Source organism: Alnus glutinosa, chromosome 6, assembly GCF_958979055.1.
Source record: "Alnus glutinosa chromosome 6, dhAlnGlut1.1, whole genome shotgun sequence".
NCBI classification, from domain to species: domain Eukaryota; kingdom Viridiplantae; phylum Streptophyta; class Magnoliopsida; order Fagales; family Betulaceae; genus Alnus; species Alnus glutinosa.
This window is the reverse complement of record NC_084891.1, coordinates 17,404,119-17,411,784: the sequence shown is the minus strand read 5'-3', so window position 1 is coordinate 17,411,784 and position 7,666 is coordinate 17,404,119.

Here is a 7,666-nt window from a genome sequence, read left to right as displayed (position 1 = left end):
ATGTCAAACAATGCAATTATAGTTTGCTTACTTAACATGATAAAATAGGCAGTGCTCATCTTGGAATAGTTGTAAAAAATGTTATGGAAATTCAACAGGCTTATGACGTTTCATTTAGGAAAGTAAATCATGCTTAGTTAGATGACATATCACATTTTATAGTGAAATTGGGCTTTGTTAGTATTTACTTACCTCGTTCGCTCATCCACAAGCTCAAACATCTCAAACTTCAGCTACTGCGAAACATATCTGATAAGTGTTGAATGTTGCACATTCAATTCCCTTAACTTGCATATGTTAATTCCTTGGCATTGTTATTTGTTTGATTTTGTGTTGTTTTATTGTTTTCAGGTTTTAAATAAATATGCAATTAATTCCATTGATTTTGGGCTTAAAGCACACTTTGAGAAGACTTAGAAGATATGTTTAAGCTTAACCAATCATAATAGAACACATATATGATGTGGTTAAGTTTAATCAAATCAAGTGAAGGATTAAATCGGAATTTCTCCACTAAGAGTCAAAATCGGATTGGATTCAAATTTGAATTCTGCACATGTCTCAGTATTTTTATCATAACTTTTAACTCAGATATTGGATTGTAATGAAATTGATGGCGTTGGAAAGCTAATAGAAAATCCAATAAATATGTCATAAATAGCTTTTCCCTAATTTGGACGTTTAGTATGCCAAAATCTCCCCGTAATAAAAGACCGCAATTCTGGACGAATTTGGAATCATTTTCCTACTTGGATTGAAGTTTCAATCTCCTACTTGCAAGAAGACTCAAGAGACGATTTTTCTGGAATTTCAAGAGCTTCTAGGCCTCTCCTAATCTCTATAAATTGGCCTCTAAATATTGAAGAAAGACACACTACTACCTAGAGCAAATTCAAAGAAAAACTTCTTAAAGGCTTGAAGAGTTGAATAGAAGTAATCATGGCAGGAGGCCATTGCAGCAACGTCATGAGCAGCTAAAAACCTTTGTAGGGTATTGATGTAGTCCTATCAAAGCACAATGGTTTGATTCTATTTTAATTTAGAGAATTTTAGTTTATGCATGTTGGTTGTATAATTATGAGAATTGCTACAATTTGATATTGTTCTTCATCTTTTAATGCAATTGTTCTTCAATTCATAATCAATATTGGTAGAATTCTTCTCTTGTCTTAGAAAGATTTTTACATTTATTGAATTCAAATCATTCTTATTTTCTATGGTTATGAGAATGATGATTATACAACGGGGTTTAATTGACATATGATTAAGAGGATTAGATAGGTCATGCCTAGGGAAAACGAATCGTACTACACCCTAGTTTAGTGTAATTTAGGTAGACGATTCGTACCAACCAAAGATGGGTTATGCTTTTCCATTGATTGTATGTATCCTATTAAAGATGTAGCTACTCCATGCCTTGGGAAGACGGGTCGTACTGCATCTTAGTGATTAGGTGGACGGTCTGTGCCAACCGAAGATGGATTATACTTATTCTTTAATATGATAACTTCTTGTTTATTTATAGCATGCATAGAATGAATTTCTCTAATTAAATATGATTAACCATTGATGTGCGGATAGAGGTAAAGTCAATACTCTACTCTTTCTCTCTCTTCTATTTCAATTCTTTTTTACGTTTATTTTATGCACTTTAGTTAATTACAAATTCAAAATCTTTTATTTAATTATTTTTAATCTTCACAAACTTGATAGCAATACCCCTACAGTCCTTGAGGTTCGACACCCTCTTTATAGCCTTATCCTACAAGGATTCGTCCTATTACGAGTGGTTATTTATTATTGATATATTTTGATAAACAAAAGACCACATCAATATACCTAATAATGACCCTAACACGTAGCTGAATAAAAAATAAAAAATAAATAAATAAATAAATAAAAAAAGAACCAATAGCAGTTTATATCATAAGAATGTAAGCCTGCAAGGTTAGTTAAACTTGCCAACAAAAATCATAAAAGAATCCTCAACAAATCACTAACACAAGATTTTTGTTGACGAAGAGAAAAACCCTTGACCAAGGGAAAAACCTCTTCGAGGCAGCCAAATCTAGGATTCCACTAATAATGAAGATCACATTACAACATATACATAAACTACACTACTAGTAACTTTACCATATACCATTATAGGATGACTCGTTGTTCACACAGGTTTTATTCCAACAAGTCCCATGTTGGCCAATCTTCACCTAGCCGAATCCTTAACGATCCCTACCGGTAGATTTTGTTTGTGTAGTCGCACCACCTTACCTCTTTGTTGATGTAGTGCAATCAAAGCACTCTGTTCGCTTCTTCAACCCTCCAATTCATCCACCTGATGATCTCTTAGAGTTCCTTCTTCAAGTGACTTGTGTAGTATCACACCAAGCCCTTGGAACTCGATCTTAGAGCACCCCAACAAACTCTCCAAATTTTAGCCAAACAATCTATTTTTGTTATTTTATCTATCACTTTTAAAAAGTTTCCTTCATCAAACTCTCTAAATGTTTCTCTATTTTAACTAGATATTATTTTTTATTGGTTTTGAGAGTAACCACTATAACAATTTTGATTGTCATGAAGGAAAAATTGCACGAAGTGTTAAAACGTTGCATAAGCCATTTGGAAGCAAAAAAGAAGAAAGTCTTTATAGATAATATGGGTTTCGTCCAAAGAGGCAGAGGATGGTGAAGCTTGTGTTTACTGGTTTGAGTTTAATTTATGTGCATGATTTCATTGTTTGTTAGTTGTACAGGAAAGCGAGTCAAGATATTGTATCTGATATCTCCCTGGAACAACACATACGCGTAATCAAGAAGTAAGCAGATGTGTTCAGCATTAAATATTTTGCAGAATGCCTGTTGACGACTTTAACAAACTAGAATTCTCACAACAAAACTCATCCAACCAAATTAGAAAGAAAAAAAACCCAACCGAATTAAATGTCCATGAAAGTGTAAATGGACAAATCCTTCCAACGTAGCAACCACTTCTTGAGTCCTATTAAATTCAACCAACCAGGCAACAATGAAGACTGCATTAATTCATCTGCAGAATGGGTGTAATCCAAACCTTAATGACAGGGAAGAATTCATTGGAAGTCAGCATTGGCATAGTTGTTCCGCCGGAATGAATCCCGGTTTGGCCAAGGAATAGGCGAATTTAATGGATAATAAAGTAGACAAGACAAATACCTACACAAAATCGGTTGAATTGAACTCAATTAAACGTAACAAATAAAAAAAGACAAACAACTACCACTTTTAAACTCAACAAACAAAGGATTGCTTAAAGAGTTTTTGAACAACCTTCGTGTATCAAAGCTCTAAGCACAAAATTGCAAAACTCACCTTGACTTTCAATTTTTGTTTTCTTGTTATGACTCGTTCTTCTTTTCACAAAATGCTTCTTATGGAGTCAGACTTTGATGAAGAGTTGGATAATTTCGAATCTTGCTATGGAAGAAGAAATATCAACATCACATGGTCGTTTTAAAAAAGGTCGCACATTTATCAAGCATGATTGCTTGCAAGCCGAGAAAGATCTTTTTTGTGACTATTTTGCTGAACCACCAATATATCCTCACAAATATTTTTGAAGGAGATTTTGAATGAGTCGTGATCTTTTTTGCCATATTCAACATGTGGTTGAAGCCAACGATCAGTATTTTGTCCAAAGAAGAAATGGTTCCAAAAGGCTAGGATTTACTTCCCTTCAGAAGATTACTGCCGCACTTAGGACGCTTGCATATGGTGTTACTACTGACTTTATGGATGAATACTTGAAGATTTGAGAAGCCACTGTAATTGAGAGTCTTAAAAGGTTTGTTCAAACAGTGATTTCAATTTTTTCAGAAGAATACTCAAGGTAACCCAACAATAAAGACATCACTAGATTGCTAACGGAAGGCGAAAACTGTGGATTTCCATGCTTGTTGGAGAGCATTAATTGCATGCACTAGAAATGGAAGAACTGCCTAGTTTCATGGCAAGGTATGTATTCTAATCATTTTCACGAACCAGCTATTATTTTGGAAGTAGTGGCTTCATATGATCTTTGAATTTTGCATGTTTTTTTTTTTGTTTACTTGGGTCTCGTAATGATATAAACGTGCTGAAAAGGTCATTTGAAATTCAAAAAATATAGTTTCATCTCCACAAGGGAATAAGAGAAAACACTTTGTTGCAGCCCAAGAGTTAGTAAGGAAAGATGTGGAGGGGGTGTTTGGAGTACTTCAAGCACAATTTGCAATAGTAAGTGGACCTGCATGATTTTGGAAACTTAAAACACTCAAATACATTATGATGGCTTGTGAATTCTACATAACATGATCATTAAAGATGAGTGGACTAATAATGGAGAAGAAGACTTTGAATATGAACCACTTGAACCAGTGACTCTCAGGGCTACAAATGACTTCAGTGAGTTTATTTGACGCCATTATTTTATTAGAGACAGGAAACTCATTCTCAACTCCAGTTGGACATTGTCAAGCACTTATGACAACTACATAGCGAGGCATAGGAACTACAGATTAGTCATGGATATTTTGTATTACTTATTAATATTTTGTGCTACCTAAGAAAATTGTCTCAACTATCTTATTTTGCATAGATATTTTGCACAAGCCATTTTATCTTAGAAATAGCTCTTAAATGCTTTAAGCCCATAGAAAATTAATTCCTAAGCCCACAGCTTTTTAATTGCTTAAGCCCATAAGAAGTTAATTCCTAAGCCCAATCATCTTTAAGTAATGTGCCACATAGGAATCAAATTCTTTTGGCCCATGTTTTATTAAATAAAACAATCAAAATAAATAAATACATAACTCAGGCACATAACATTTTGTAAGTTTACATCAGCTCAAAGAGGAACCTAAAGGAAAAAAAATACAATTAGCTTTAAATAGGTCTGTAACAATATCACACGACCCTATTTAATCGCAATTGATTCCACTAAACAAACGTGACTGCACTTTAATATATTTTTAAATTAATGAATCAATCCCCGCGACTTAGTTATTTATTAAATATTACCTCTCCATGGAATTATTCCCTAGTCGAATCAAAGTCAATATACCCTTACTTAGTTCACTACCTCTTTTCCTTGATACTCTTGATTTAATTACACGATATCATTTTTGTACCTTGTTAGATTTCATCTCAACTTCCACAAGACAAATTTTCAGTAAATACCATTGAAACACTCAGGCCCGAGCTTTAGGATAATCATTCCCATTAAATCTATATCAAGGAGAATATTCCTTATCTCTTTGTTCAATGACAAAGGATTTGGATTCCTTCTTGAAGAAGGTATTCCCACAATGTTACATGCGATCACCCAACGCACTAAACAAACGTGACTGCACTTTAATGTATTTTTAAATTAATGAATCAATCCCCGCGACTTAGTTATTTATTAAATATTACCTTTCCATGGAATTATTCCCTAGTCGAATCAAAGTCAATACATCCTTACTTAGTTCACTACCTCTTTTCCTTGATACTCTTGATTTAATTACATGATATCATTTTTGTACCTTGTTAGATTTCATCTCACCTTCCACAAAACAAATTTTCAGTAAATACCATTGAAACACTCAAGCCCGAACTTTAGGATAATCATTCCCATTAAATCTATATCAATGAGAATATTTCTTATCTCTTTGTTCAATGACAAATGATTTGGATTCCTTCTTGAAGAAGGTATTCCCACAATGTTACACGCGATCACCCAACGCACATAAGTGTTGACCAGCGATTTGATGTTATAAGTCGTCGTGCACGTACATCATTCTTTATCACAGTGTTGAAAGAATGATGACTCATGTAGTCCGTTTAGTGCATGGTACTACCTTGCACTTACACCAACATATCAATCCGAAGCCTTTCCTACTTCTCCTAATCAAGATAGATCGTTAAGGTTGACATGTTATAGTCTAGATGGATTTCTTAATTCCATTTTTTACTATGAACAATTTTTTATAAATTACAATGGCCTATGATTTTGCTATTTTGTGTAATAATTTTATTACTTACACCTTAGTTAAATACAACGTAAATATGTAATTTAGAGATTTTACACGTATATCATATGAAAATATTTAAACATATATGTATATATAAAGCAATAATATATATCTATGTCCAATGTTCAATATTATACAGTTATAGAAAAGCAATATTAATATAATTGGAGTTTTAGACACCAGCCCCAACAAGTGACTATAGACGGACGTCATTAGTGGCGTACAATATGCAGGGCACCTGTATTGTATTACAGATCCCTCAAGACAACTGTTGGTACAGTTTCCGGTATGGTGACCTGTCGCTTAGTGATTTGCTGCCTGGTTCTGACCTTCAACCTTGATTCCTGCAAAATAACAAACAACTCGTCGGGGGTGCCAACTACGCTCACTCCGATGCCTAAGTCAGTTCAAATCAATTTTCTGGAGAGTATTTATAACTTCACGAGTTCAAGGAATGCGTTTGTTTATACCTGGTGTGATGGTCTTATTTATAGGCCGGTAGTTGCAGTCTTACTAGAATCCTTGAAGCCCAGTTGGATTAGGAGTTTGAGTCCTAGTCTGGTTGAACCCTGACCTTATCTTCAGGGAATTCGAATGAGGCTGCAGAGTTCAAATTGAATTGCATTCGTACCTTTTTAATCTTAATTCCGTGTCATTATCTACCTTATCCCATTAATTATGGAATAGAGGCTTATCCCTGATCTTCTGGGATGCTTGCCTTATCACATTCTAAGGCAACTGCGTCGCACTTCGACCAACCCTCGAGGTGATAACATCCGAGACATGTTCGCTTGACAAGAATAGGAGATCTCGGGATATTGCTGCACCATAACAGGGTTGTGGAAGATCCGAGATAATATTATCCGAGGTGTTATCACTCCGAGGCAATCTTCTATATCGGGTTGTAACTCAAACTTCCTGTATGGTCTTGTAGTTTCTGTCAAATCTTCGAGGCATAAATATCTGAGACATGTTCACTCCGGTTATACTTGGAGGTCTCGGTATATTCCTTGTCGTAACTGGGTTCTATAAGACCGAGGTGTCATTATACCTAAACAACATTTTCTACTGTTCTTAACAAATATCCGAGACGTAACACCGAGATGTTTCAAGATCAGAATCCACGTGTCTTCGGGGTTAATTTTATCCCCAACAACAACCCTGATAGGAATGTGTTAAAATCCTGGGTAGACCATATGGAATTGACTTATGACATGATTATCTTATTACAACATATATTATATCTACCTTGCATTCAACATATATTATATCTACCTTGCATTCAACATATATTATATCTATATTGCATCTATGATATTTTGTTAAATGAGAAACTATAAATTTACATTGCTGCATGTGATTTATAAAACCGAGTTCACCATATGATAACATGTGTATTATCACTCACTAAGTCATGGACTTACGGTTGTATCTTTTCCACTGAAGACTGATTGTAAGATTCTGAAGATCCCTAATGGTAATTAGTACTTTTGGGTAATGTTGTAGGCTTAGCATTTGATGCTCGATTGCGTATTAAGGAATTAGTTTGGATCTTTTATATCGATGGTTTTTATAGTGCGATTTCAATTATATAATGACTCTTGGTAGATGTTTTGGTTGTAATTAATGTTACTAGAA